Source organism: Lissotriton vulgaris, chromosome 9 (assembly GCF_964263255.1).
Source record: "Lissotriton vulgaris chromosome 9, aLisVul1.2, whole genome shotgun sequence".
NCBI classification, from domain to species: Eukaryota; Metazoa; Chordata; class Amphibia; order Caudata; family Salamandridae; genus Lissotriton; species Lissotriton vulgaris.
Genome location: NC_141697.1, coordinates 359,985,981 through 360,000,120, shown reverse-complemented (window position 1 = coordinate 360,000,120; position 14,140 = coordinate 359,985,981).

Sequence of the window (14,140 nt, the reverse complement as noted above, 5' to 3'; positions counted from 1 at the left end):
GGATGAGCGAGCTGGTTGCAAGAAATAAGAAAGATGTGGAGGGAGGTCTGTGTCGGGATCACATTCTGATTAAGGGTGATTCAATGGTGGTCACAATAACTAGATCCAAGACCGACCAGTGTGCTATGGGAGACAGTGTTATTGTCCAGCACGTGCGAGGATCCCCCATGTGCCCGGTGAAGTGCGTTGAGGAATATTTGGCGCAAAGGGCGGATACATGGGGGGGAAGCCTGCTGAGGCATATCGACGCCACCCCACTGACGAGGTTTCAGTTTCAGAGGGTGCTAACAATGGCAATCGCAGCAGCGGGCTTGGACCCTGGCGATTTTGGAACCCATTCCTTTAGGATAGGGGCTGCTACAGAGGCTACAGCCGGGGGTCAGAGTGTTGAAAAAGTGAAACAACTGGGACGATGGTCCTCAAACTGTTATAAGAGGTATGCGCGATTGCACATGTTGTGAAGCCAATGTCATGCACTCACGCTTCTTGTTTTCTGTTTGGTTTTCAGTTTCGTGAGCATGCAATGCGGGGCAGACTGTGCAGTCGACCCGGCACCTGGGGATCAGCGGTCAGAGATCACCGGCTGAGGAGAAAGTGGTGTGGGTCGTGGGCCACTCATACGTGAGGCGGGCCGGGGACGTATTCAAAGCAGGTGACGTGATTCACGCAGCTGGGGAATACAGGTACAGGGTGACCTTCCACGGAAGGGGCGGGCTCTGTATTGACCAGTTTCAATGTTTTATTGAGGAACTGTTAGGGCGGCAGAGGTCACCGCCATCTGTAATCATAGTACATCTAGGGGGCAATGACTTGGTGTCACTCGGTCGGCGAGTACTACTCGAGCGAGTTCAATCTACTGTTAGCTGGCTGGCGAGAAGGATCCCGGGGTGCACGATAGCATGGTCCCACATGATTCCCAGGAAGGTGTGGCGGGGGGGCCTCTCTGTGTCAGCTCTGAACCATTCAGTGAAAAAGGTCAATAACAAACTTGGTAGGTTGTTTCGCACGGCGCAGTTGCACTGTATTCCGCATGGATGTATTCGGGGGGATCACATGTATCTTGATGATGGGGTCCATTTGTCCCGGGAGGGGAATGTCTTACTCATAGGAGACTTCGTAGCATGGTTAAGGGGTTTGTAAAAGCATGACCTTTAGTAGGAGTTGTGGGGGGGGCGGATAGCCGGTCAACTATCCGGCCTGTGGCGGTAAGGTCATGATCGGTGAGCAGTAATTTCAAGGTCCCTAGAGGGGGGGCGCCACCCACTATGGATGGGAGCGCCCGGGGGGAGGTGGCCATTGGCCCCTCACACGGGGAGGCGGCACCCACTAAGTATGGGTCGCCTAAGGGAAGACGGCCATAGGCCCCTTCCAGGGGAGGAGGCGGCTAAGATGCCCCTCCTACGAATTTCCCGGGGCCCGGATATCCGCGACGGCGGTTGTGATAGACAGTGTGGGGTGGAGAGGGGGGTCCACGCTACCTTCTTACAGACACCTCACACGAGTCCTCGGACGACCCTCAAGATGGCGTCGAGTTAAATTGGGGACCCCCGCAAGACAAGGGAAATTGGAGTTGGCACAGAGGTACAGTCCTCTGTGCGCCCGCCCTCACATCGTGAGGGGGAGAGTTCTGGTAGTAGGGATCTGACACCGGTTGCGACCTTGCCGTTGGCCAGTAATGCTAGGATGTACAATTTTAATTTCGAAAGTATGCATTTGCAGGATGTTAGACTCGGCTAGGAAAACCTTTGTACTAGAGATTTGTTAAGGTTAGCCAAAGAACATGTCTTCATCAAAAATGTAATAAATGAAAATTGTACATGATATGAAACTGTTATTTTAATGTTTTAATTTTGTTTCATATTTTAATAAATACGGCCGGGAGGGTTTACTCCCTCCCGCCTTCCAAAAGTTCAGAACTGCGTCCGTCTTCCCATCCTTGGGGATTGTGTTGGGAGGGGGTGACAGGCATCCCGGCCATAGGAATATTTACCAACTCAAGATTATTATGCACAGCTCTAGCAGACATTTTCTTCTAGTCTAATTTGTTATGACAACATTTACAAACACGCTGATCAGAACCCAAATGAAAACAATTCTCTACCAACAAATAAGTTGCAAAATCCTTCCACTCATTATTATTTTCCTTTTTACTTTTTAAACACAAATCAACAGTCCTGGTCTGATTTTTATAATGAGTTCGTTGATAACAGACACAACAATAATTTGGCCTTTCACCTGAAATCACCTTAAACTGTGTGATTTCTTGCTCAAAATTTTCTGTACTACAATGTTGTACATTCTCTTCTACATTTCCTTCTATTAATAGCTCAATTTCTGCACTGTCTTCCTCAGGACCAAAATAACTAACCTCAAGTACATCACAAATGTTCTTTACATTTGATACAGATCCATGCAAAAGAGCACTGTTCAACTTTTTTAACAGTAGAGCTGGTCGTTTTGCATAATACAATCTTCTGACTAATTTCCTCATTTCCTCATTTCAGAATGATGTACTGCTAACATCCTGAATGGTGAAAAACACTTTGACATACTTTTTTAGAAACACAAGCCAGAGAATGACCTTGCAAACCAGTATTTTCTCTCACTCTGCAAGAGGGTCTAGTCTGTGCAACATCTTAATCTTTTGTTTAACACTTTTCTTAGTATAGTTACGTAAGAAATTGCGTAAACAATTTATAGATTCTTGCCGTACACTACAAATACTACTACAATTGCAAGTGTACACTGGAGCTTTAGGACATCTCCCTAAAACTTCATCAGCTAACACCTCTTCTGCATTTCTAGGAACAATTTTCTCTTTCTCAATAGGACAACCATTTCTAACCTCATAAGCACGACCACTACTGTCAACTGCATGCAACAAATCATTACTCTGAAAATGACTTTCTTGATTAAAAAAAGGCTCAGAACTTGAACTATGTTTCCATTCACCCCAAAAAAATCACAAAAATTACTTCTGTTAATTACTCTTCTCCACTTACTTTTGGCCTTCACTAAATGGATTGGCTTATCTAGTGATCGAATTTTCTATACCTTTCTTCTTCTTATAAAATGCTGTTTTTTTTACATCCCTTAATTTCTTTAATTAAATTTAACACAACTCTATTATAAAACATTTTGTTCATAATATCCATAAATTGTTTTTTCCTCCTTTTACTATACACAATTTTTTCTGCAGTTGTCTTTCCATGATTGTTCTCTTTATTGTTCTTTTTCTTTTTCATTGCAAATACACAAATACCATTTTTTACTTTGTGCACACTACTCTTAGTCTTTAATATTTTACTCAGAAAAGTGTTCCTTCTCTTACCAGGACTTTTTTTCTTTTTCTTAACACATGGTTCTTCATGTAAATCTTGTGGATGACTTCTCTTCAAATAAACACCTTTCTTTCGTTGTTTCCTCTTGTGAGACTTTGTAGGCATGATACAGTTTTTTCAGTATTGATAAACAGAATCTATTATTAAAAAAATACATAACATTACAAAAATAAATATATGAAATATTCTATAATATTACTTATAAGGACAGGGGGAGGATTATGAGGACAAACGTAAGACTATGAAAATAAAAGTACTTGCAACAAGAGAGGAAGGAGTATGAAACAAGGGAAAATATAACGAAAAAGGGGAGTTTAAACAGACACTGCAATATAACGGGATAAAAGAAGTATGAATAAACTGGAAAGTATGAATAGGTAAGGGAGAGTATGAAGAGAAAGATGGAAATATGAGGGGAGAAGAAAGTGTATAAGAAGAAAAAAAGAGAGTAAGAGGACAGAGGGGGCACTATAAGAAGAGAGAGAAAGACTCTAAAGAAAAAAGAAGGAATATGTGAAAAGATGCACAACTATAAGAACAAAAAAGGAATACTAGCAAAGGACAGTGTGTATAAGGAGAGAGAGAACAGTACCAGAAGAGAGCATGGAGAATGTTAGGAAAAGTGGAGCATAAGGAAAAAAGGGGTATACAAGAACAGAGGATACAGACTGAGGAGAAAAGAAGGAGTATAAACAGATGGAGAATTATAAAGAGTGAAAAGTGTATGATGAAAGAGGCAGAAGTATGACAAGAGAAACAAATATAAAGAGAGGTCAGTATGAAAAGACGGAGAATATGAGGAAAGTGCTGCAGAGTGTATGCAGGGAGTCAAGGATGAGTAAGAGAAGAGAGCAAACAATATGAACAGATTTAAGAAGTATAAACAGAGAGGATAGAAAATGAAAATAGAAAAGAAATATGAAGAAAAAGAAGAAAATATGAACACAGAGAGAAAGAGTATAGGACAAAAGGAAATATAAGAAAAACTCAGTAGTAGGAGGAGACATGGAGAAGTAAGAGAAGAGAGAGGAGAATATGAAAACATGGGAGTATAAGAACAGGGGGGAAATTGAGGAGAGGAATATGACAATAAGAAAAGACGACAATATTAGTAGAGAGTGCAAAGTATTCAAAAAAGAGAGGAGAAATGTGAGTACAGAGAGAAGAGTATAAGAAGAAAAAGAAAAGTATGAGAAAACAATTGGGAGTACCTGCAAAGAACAGCGAGAAAAAGAAGAAACAGAGAATATAAGAACAGAGGAGTATATATGAAGAAAGAGGAAGGAATGTAAAAAGACTCAGAGACAAAAATGTGGAGAAAAGACAAATATAAAGGAAGACTGACCGTATAAGAAGAGAGGGAGTACTATGAGAAGACAGTAAGAACTATGACAACAGTGGTGAATATAAAGACAAGAGAGAAGGACAAATATGCAAAAAGAGGAGCAAGTATGAAAAAAAAGTATAAAAAGAGAGCAGAGTATAAGAAAAAGAAGATAGTATAAGGAGAGAGGAAGGAGTAAGACGAGAGAGGAGGGAGTATGACAAGAGAGTGTAGAAAATATGCAAAAAGGGGCGAATTCAGGGTCATATTATCAAGGACCCGGGGGCATATTATCAAGGACAAGGTTTTAAAATTATCTCCGTTTTATCGGCAGGAATCTACTGATAAAACGGCAAAAATGGACTTGATAATACGCCTTTGTTAATTCCCTTAGAAGCCCATGTTAACATGAGAACATGGGCTTCTATGGGAATTAACAAGGACGTATTATCAAGCCCATTATCGCCGTTTTATCGGAAGTTTCCTGCAGATGAATCGGCGATCATTTTAACACCTGTCCTTGATAATATGCCCCATAATTCCTTAATGTACACAGATGCACAGTGTGATATTACCCAAAAAATTATAAGACCATGCATTTTACCAAAACAAATTTACTACTGTAAAACGTTTAAAAAGGGGCGAATATAGGGGCACATTATCAAGACAGGAGATAAAATTATCGCCGCTTTATCGGCAGAAAACTGCAGATAAAGCGGCGATAATGGGCTTGATAATATGCTCAATGGAATTCAAATCGAAGCCCATGTTAGATGACTTCCCATCTAACATGGGCTTCAATTGGAATTCCATAGAGCATATAATCAAGCCCATTATCACCGCTTTATCGGCAGTTTTCTGCCGATAAAGCGGCGATAATTTTATCTCCTGTCTTGATAATATGCCCCATAATTCCTTATGTACACACATGCACAGTGTGAAATAGACAAAAAAATGAGACCATGCATTTAACCATTTACTACTGAAAAACGTTTAAGTGACTATACATATTCCATGTATATAATTACTACATCTCAGTGAACAACACTGACTCACTTTCTGCCACTTTTTCATAAAAAAATAACACAATAAAACAACAAAGAAGCACAAGGGGCTTGTAAATTGACCCAGACTATATTCAGAGGGAGAGAAACGAGAAAGAGGACAGAACAGGGATTATCAAGAAAAAAATGAAATATGAAGAGAAAGGGAAAAAAATGAGGAGACAGAAGGAATAAGAGGCGAAACAGGAAAATATAAAGACAAAGAAGGGCAATATGGCCACAGAGGACAATATAAGAAAAAGACAGTAGTACCGAGAGAGAGAAAGGAGTAAGAGGAGAGATAGGGGAGTATAAAAAGAGAGGCTAGAAGTTATGGAAAAAGGGACAAATATAGGCCATATTATCAAGAAAGGGCGACACATTATCGCCACTTTCATAGGCAGGAAACTGCCACTAAAGCGGCGATAATGGGCTTGATAATATGGCCTTGTGAATTCCCATAGAAGTCCAGGTTAACACCATAACCTGGGCTTCTATGGGAATTCACAAGGGCATATTATCAAACCCATTATCGCCGCTTTAGCGGCAGTTTCCTGCCGATAAAAGCGGCGATAATGTATCGCCCTTTCTTGATAATATGGCCCATAATTCCTTAATGTACACAGATGCACAATGTGATATTTAACAAAAATAGATAACAGCATGCATTATAGCAAAACACATTTACTACTATAAAACGTCTAACAATGGACAAATATAGGGGCATATTATCAAGACAGGCGATAAAATTATCACTGCTTTATCGGCAGAAAACTGCAGAAAAAGTGGATGTCCTTCACATCTAACATGGGCTTCGATTGGAATTCCATAGAGCATATTATCAAGTGTTCTTGATTTGAGAATATACCAGCTTATCCTATGTAACGTTCTTTTCTATCAGTTTTTCTTAACCAATAAAAATCAGGCTTTTAAAAAACATAAACATGCATCCTAGCTTAGTGTAGAATGTTGTTGAACAACCAATCATTTCATTTCTTTTTTCAAAACTGCATGTTGTCCACCATTTTAGAAAAATCTTACTTCTCAAACTGCCATTTCATTTACAGAGACCTTCAGAGTGCATCTAGACCTCACTTCAAGATGCTTACAGTGTGGATTGGGGGACACAGCTATATTTTCTGGAGCCAAAGGTACGCACAACAGAAAATAACTCACAAAGACCTACGTTTACCAAATGTAGACATTAAATGGATTGGACAGAGAGGATTAAAGTGGCACCAATTGATGCCATTGGTGAAATCCTTTTTACATCTCCAACACCCTGACCTCATAATTGTGCACTGTTGTGGCAATGACCTAGGCACTTTGACAGGGGTAGGTCTGGAGATGCTTATGAAGGACACCTTTGCACAATTCATGACACTTTTCCCCAAAACTGCCTTTGTCTATTCTTATAAATGCCAAAGGTCAGGTCCCATGGCTTGCACCCTACAGGCATGCGCTCATAGGCCTGTATCCCCCTACCCCTCCAGGCTTGAGTCAGGTGCAGAGAACAGCTCGCCACTGGTCCCCTCCGAATCTGATTGAGACTCCATGCCAAACCCTGCCATACACGTGGTACGTCAAACCAACAGGTCTTCCTGCAATTTGTCGTCCCTTTTGGTGCATTGCATATGTGTTTCCTCAGCTAGTACCCACTCCCTCACATCCCTAAGCCAAATGTCTACCTCAGGGGCCCTCTGTCCCATCCACGTAATAGCGACCCTACGCCTAGCTAAATCTAGCATCAACTGCAGCAGCTTGTACAGAAGTTTCCATTTCCTGGGCTTGGGTACCAAGCCCAACAGACAATGTAAAGGGGACAGGTCAATGCGGAGACCTTTAGTGGCCGCTATACGACTCACAACACCCGCCCAGAAGCTCCCCACCAGCGAACATTCCCAGGACATACGAAGAAATCCCGGAACCCCCGTGCCACACCTGGGGCAGTTGTCCCTTCTATCTGTCGAATAACGGCTCACCGTTTTCGGGGTAAGATAGGTGCGATGAAGAAAATTGATGTGAATCAGCTTGAAGCGAGCATTGCAGGACACACGCCTCGTCAAGGTCCCTATGCGCTTCCGCTGACCATGGTCCAGGGGCGTACCCAGGTCCTTCTCCCAGGCCGCCCATAATGGCGGGACTGGAGGGGCCGAATCACGTTTCATGGCCGTGAATAATAAGGTGATCAACCTATGTCCCCTGCCACAGGACAATATAATATGAAGTGTATGGGTCGTTTGGGGCGTCTCTGGACACTGCGGCTAGATCGTTCGCACAATGGAGCGCAAGCCCTGGTATTGAAGAAATTGCCCTCCGCTGAGGCCAAAAGATTCCTCTGCCTGCTCGTAAGTCAGGAAGCTTTCCGAGGGGTACAAGTCTGCAAGCAACTCACAGCCCCCTTCTCTACATGCACGGAAGGACATATGGCTCTCCACCTCCACCATAGGGGCCAAGATCCAAATTGGTAACTCCCTATGAAACGGCGCCGAGCGCAGGACCCTCTACACGAAACGTTGCCACACGCTAGCTGTGTGCCTCACCACGTATGGAAGCTCCAGCGGAGCCCCCGAACCCCGCATCAATGCCTGCTAAAGCTCGTGCACCGTGACCTGCCCTGCCAACAGTTGCGTCTCTCATGTTTCAGTGTCCGCAAACCATCTGGCTGCCGGAAGGAGCTGTGCGGCATTATAGTAGAAGTCAAAGCAGGGGGCCTCCAAACCCCCTTCCTCAAAGGAGCGCACCACGGTGCTAAGGGCCATTCTGCTACGCCGTCCCGCCCACAGCAGGGACGTGAGCAGTGTATCAAGGGTCCTGAAAATCCTCGGAGGGAGGGGGCACAATGAATTCTGGATAATATACAGCATTCTTGGCAGTATTACCATTTTGACAATGGCCAGCCGCCCCATTAGGGAGAGTGGCAAAGCGTTCCAAAATGTTACCGACTGACGCAGTGAGGCAATCACTCTGTCCGCATTATGGGCGAGGGACTGATCCTCCGTCGAGACCACGTGAATGCCCAAATATCGGAAGCTGGTCAGTTCCTATCGTAATCCCAGCTCCGGAAAATTCTCCATCTGCGTAGAGTCAAAGTCTGAGAGCGGAAAAATCAGAGATTTACTGCGATTTAGCCACAGGCCTGACGCCCCTCCAAAAGAGTCCAGGAGATGTAACAACCACGGAAGGGCCTCTCTAGGGGTGGACAAGTAGAACAACGCGTTGTCCGCGTAGAGCGACAGACATTACAGGTGTCACCCACCATGATGCCCCACTGGCGGAGTTCAGTGTGAATCTTGACCGCGAATGGTTCTATAGCCAGGGCGAAAAGCAGCGGCGACAGGGGGCAACCCTGTCTCGTTCCCCGTCCCAGCTGCCACTCCTCCGATCTCGCACCGCCCAGGCGCACCCGGGCACTGGAGGAATTATACAAGATCTTGATCCAGCGAGCAAAGTTGGGTCCAAAGCCCATTTTCCCGAGTACCTCCTGCAGATAGCCCCAATCGACTGTGTCGAAGGCCTTGGCCAGATCTAAAGAGACCAGCACCGTCTGCTCTTCCCTGCCGCTCACCTCGTGCTGTATGTGGTTCAACCGTCTCAGGTTCATCGCTGTATTTCGACCCGGTATAAAACCGCACTGGTCCTGCTGCACCAAGTGCTCCATGTGTAGCGCCAGCCGGGTAGCCGGTAGCTTGGTCAGTATTTTAACATCCATATTGATCATAGTGATGGGGCGGTATGAGGAAGGGTCATGCTTGTCCCCCCTGGCTTAAGTATCATACAGATTTCCCCTTGAGCCATGCTCCTCGGAAGAACCCCCCCCTCGAAGGCTTCGAGATAAACCTGCAACAGGAGCGGCGCCAACCTGTCCCAAAACTCATAATAGATCTCCGGGGGGAATCCATCACTCCCCCGAGATTTAACGTGCGGCAAGCGGTCCAGCGCCCCCTGCATCTCCATCAGAGACAGGCCCAAATCCAGGTCGTCACGGTCCAAGTCCGAAAGGGTCGGCACGGGCAGCCCCTGCAAACAGGCAAGATAGGTGGCCTCAGAAATGGCTGGGTCTGCCTGATACACTTGCTGCAGATGGGACTGAAGGACCTCAAGGAGGGCCCGTTCTGAATAAACTACTGCGCCCGTCTGGTCGCGGAGGGCGACAATACGTTCGGGTGTTAGCTCCCGTTTCAGGATCCAGGTCAAAAGCCTCCCCGACTTGTCCCCCTCTCGGTAAAGACGTTGCCTATATTGACCCAGAGTGTACCTGTCCAACCGATCCAGGACATTATATACCCGGGTTCGAGCCTTCTTTTCCTCACGCCGCTGGGGACCACTAGGGTCGACCACCAATTGGGCTCGCAGGAGAGCATCCTCCTCCCTCTGGAGGTCGTGGAGGAGCTGCTTTTGGACTCCATATGTAAGCCCCATACAGGCGCCGCGCACAACTGCCTTAAGGGCCTCCCACCTGGTGGCCAGGGACACCGTCCCTACTCGCCAGTTAATATCGGTATTGTCCTCTATCGCCTTATCCACATGTGCCCTACCCACCTGGTCACGGAGGATGTCCACTGGGAGCCTCCAGATGCGAGGCCGAACCGCCTGAGATCCCCACTGAACCACACAGGTCACCGGGGAATGGTTGGACAAGAACCGAGCCTGATACGTTACATCTACCAACAGGCTAATCCCGGTATCGGCCACCAAGATACTGTCCAGGCGGCTATACATATTGTGAGTGGGCGAAAAACAGGTGTACAGCTGCTGAGTCAGGTGCTTCAAGCACCAAGTATCGACAGCCCCCACATTGTTCATGACCTCCCTAAGCTGCAAAGTCATACGGGGTTTAGTACCCTCCCGAGGGGGGGACCTATCCAGGACCGGATCAAGGATGCAGTTAAAATCCCCGAACCAAAGCAGCGGGGTTCCCAGGTCATGTATGAAAGTGTTTTGCAAATCCCCGAAGAAGGTCGGGTCATCAGTGTTGGGCGCGTATGAATTCAATATGACCAGTTCCCTCCCATCAAGCTTGGCTCTGAGGAGCAGGTACCGCCCCTGAACGTCCGCCTCCATATATTGCATAGCGAACGCTACCCCCGGTGTCACCCAAACCAGAACCCCCCTAGCATAAGTGGAGAAGGACGCGTGAAATAACGGACCACGCCACTTTTTCCCTAGCTTTTGTGCCCCGTCATCCACCAGATGGGTCTCCTGCAGACAAGCTATAGATATTTTATGCCTACGGAGGTAGGAGAGGACCCTATATCGCTTGGTGCATGCACCCAGCCCCCTCTCGTTCCACCTCAAAAATGTATACCCCATGGGTTCCGAAAACTTCCACCCTGTCGTACCCTCCCCGGTGCCCGACCTGTAATAGAAGTGATGCCAAAAACATTACCCCGCAACTTCCCATTCAAACAAACCCCCACCCCCCTCCCACGAGCAAAATGACAGCAACAACCACACGCGCCACTTTGCCCTTTCCCTGCCGGTTCCAGGACGTGCACAGCCACCCCATACGCCTAACAAGGCCAACCCACTGCAAAACAAACAGTGAAAAACTTTCCCCCCCACCCCACTCCCTGTAAGACCCATTGTTCATACTGAAAGTCCAGGTTCGGCATTTTGACTCAAAACCATACACACTCATTTCCATAACCTGAATCGCGCTCCCGCCCCCCCATTTCAAGGCCCCCTAACTAGGAGGAAACTCCCCCCCCCCGCCATCCTTAGAGAATCCACCCCGGAGAGCCCATTCCCAACTGACTAGCCCACACAAGGCCACCAGACTCAATCACCCAGCAAACCCAACGCTCACTGAAAAGTCCAAAGTCTCTCAGGAAGGAGCTCCAGCCCCTGGAGATCCACATGCTGCAGTCTCTGGAACCACCGGAGCCGTAAGCGGCGCGGCCTCCGCCGTTACCAGAAGTGTGTCTGGGACCAGGATGTCTTCTTGTTCAAGAGGGAGCAAGGCCCCCGGATCGGCGGCCACCTCCGCCGGTCCCAAATGCAGGGCCCCATCTTCGCCGACTAGGACTCTGCCGCGCTCCTGACTATCTGCCGCCCCGGAGCGGCGCCGTCGCCTGCTGTTGCGCCTCCTGGGCAGTCGGGTGCCCCATTTTCCTCTGGGGGCCCCACGCTCTCCAGGGGGTAGATCGTCACCCCGGATCTCCAGCCATTCCCATACTTCCGCCGGGGACTAGAAGAAGTGTGCCTTTCCTTGTGACAGGACCTTGAGCTTGGCTGGGTATAGGAGCATGTATTGCAAGTGCATCTCCCTGAGTTTCTGCTTAACCCCCAAAAAGGAATTCCGCTGCTCCTGGACTTGTTGAGTATAATACAGATAAATGGAAATCCTGCTGTTCTCGAACATGAGGTTTGCCGACTCCCGTGCTGCCCGCAGCATACAATCCCTGTCCCGATAGTTCAAGATTTTCGCAATGAGAGCCTCAGGGGAAGGGGCACCCGGCCTTGGCGGCGGGACCAACGCCCGGTGGGCCCTTTCAATCACAAAGACCTCCGAAAGACCCCTCGGACATAGGTGAGAACAAATCCAGTCCTCAAGGAAGCGTTCTGGGTTCCTGCTTCCGCACGTTCAGGCACCCCAAAGACTCAAATGTTGCTGCGACGCGCCCTTCCTTCCGCATCCTCCGCTCTCCGCTCCAGGGCCCCCGTCGTGGCTGTCAGTTATGAGACCGTCTTACTGAGGGTGGCCACCTCACCCTGCAGCTATTCGATGTTACCCTCTGCTTCAGTCACCTTGTCCGCCACCTTCCGCAGGTCGGTCTGAAACAGATTGACATCTATAGACACTGTTTCTATTTGGCGTTCCAGTGTGGAGTGGGAGCCCTGAATCGCCTTCAGTAATTCCGCCCGGGAGGGCTCCCCAGGAGCATCCCCACCCTCGTCTTGATCCGACTGCCTCGTGAGCCACTGAGACGGGAGTCGCGGGGTGGTATATTGTGTTATGGTATTGGGCTGCGTGGCCCGAGACGTCCTGTCCCTGCGCATCTTCAGCTCCAGTTGTGGCTCACTCAAGTTCAAAAGGTGGGCTACACCGATGCAAAGCAGGATTATTCGAACACAGGCAGACCATCGACAGTGACAAGCCCCAACCGTGCCTGTCACCAACTGCGGAGATCAATGCGCTCTCAAACGCCGTGGGGGCACCAGGCAGCCCCAGAAAAGATGCGACAGCCACTGGGCTCAGTTCATAAGTTATGCCCTAGTCTCGCCTCAAGGCGCACTCAGCGGTCACCCTTTCACCAGCCCGCAGCGGTCGGTCCGTGGACAGCCAGGTCTCTCCGCAAAACCACCCTCAGGGCAGACCCACCTTTATGTCATCACCCGGTCCGCAGCCAGGGGTACTATTCCGCCAGGTCAAAGCACAGAACAATCTGCGGGGAAGGGACTATAGAGGGCGTCTTGCTCCCCCAGTTATCAAGGTCTGCAAGGGGTCCACTCCAGCGGGGCCCCCGGGTCCCGCCCCACACCACCAGCCGCCCCGAAACAGGGCACAGGGCGAGGACCCCTGCAGGTACTTCAAGGGAAGAGGGGCTTCCAAGTCATGTGGCCCAACCAGGCGGCAATCGCTGCGTGTCTCCAGGGTATTGCAGTCCAGGACCATTCAGGCCGCCCTTCGCCAATAGCGCAGGTCGTGACGCGCTCTTCTCAAGCCGCCCCCCCGGCCTGGGGGGCGAATGAGGTATAGGGGCCAGTCGCCCAGGAGGCTTTCCGCAGCCGCAAGATCCCCCAGCAGGCCTCCAACTCCGGCCACGAGATCACCGGGCTGCACTCACCCGAGTGCGCTGCACTCACCCGAGTGCGGGTCTCCGCCTGCAAGATGGCGCCGGTCGCAGCTCTGGGGCCCACTCAGCTGCAGGTCGCCTCCCGGTGCAGAAGAGTGGGCCGCCACCTCCCTGCCCAGGTCCACTCAAACACCGGGCTCCGCACCGGGCCAGCAGCGGCTCCAAGGATGCAGCAGGTCCACAAGTGAGGGGGAGGGCCAAGGAGATCAGGTCGGAGGCCGGGTCCGTCATACCCGCCTCCGGCGAAGCGCAGGTCACAGTCGCGGCTCCCTGACCACGCCCACAGACGCCTCTCCGCCCCTCAGCGCTCCGGTCCACAAGCGGCCTCCACCGCGGGGTCCGCAGGCCCGAACCTCCGCCAGCCCGCGAGTACAGGGCCCTGCCTCCCTCCAGCAGTAGGCCGCAAGCCCCGGCCTCGAGTAGTCAGAGGCCCGGGGCACCACCAGGAGAGGATCAATGTCGGCCACCCTCGAGGGGCCCACTCTAATTCTTCACTGGAAGCAGCCCCAGGCAATAGGGGAGCAGTTCCGATAGTCGATCCCGGTCGTCGGGAGCCCGAACAGGATCATAAACAGGATTTTAGGGGTCCGATGGACAAAGCCGGTGGAGCTCACGTCCTGTCGGCCATGCTGC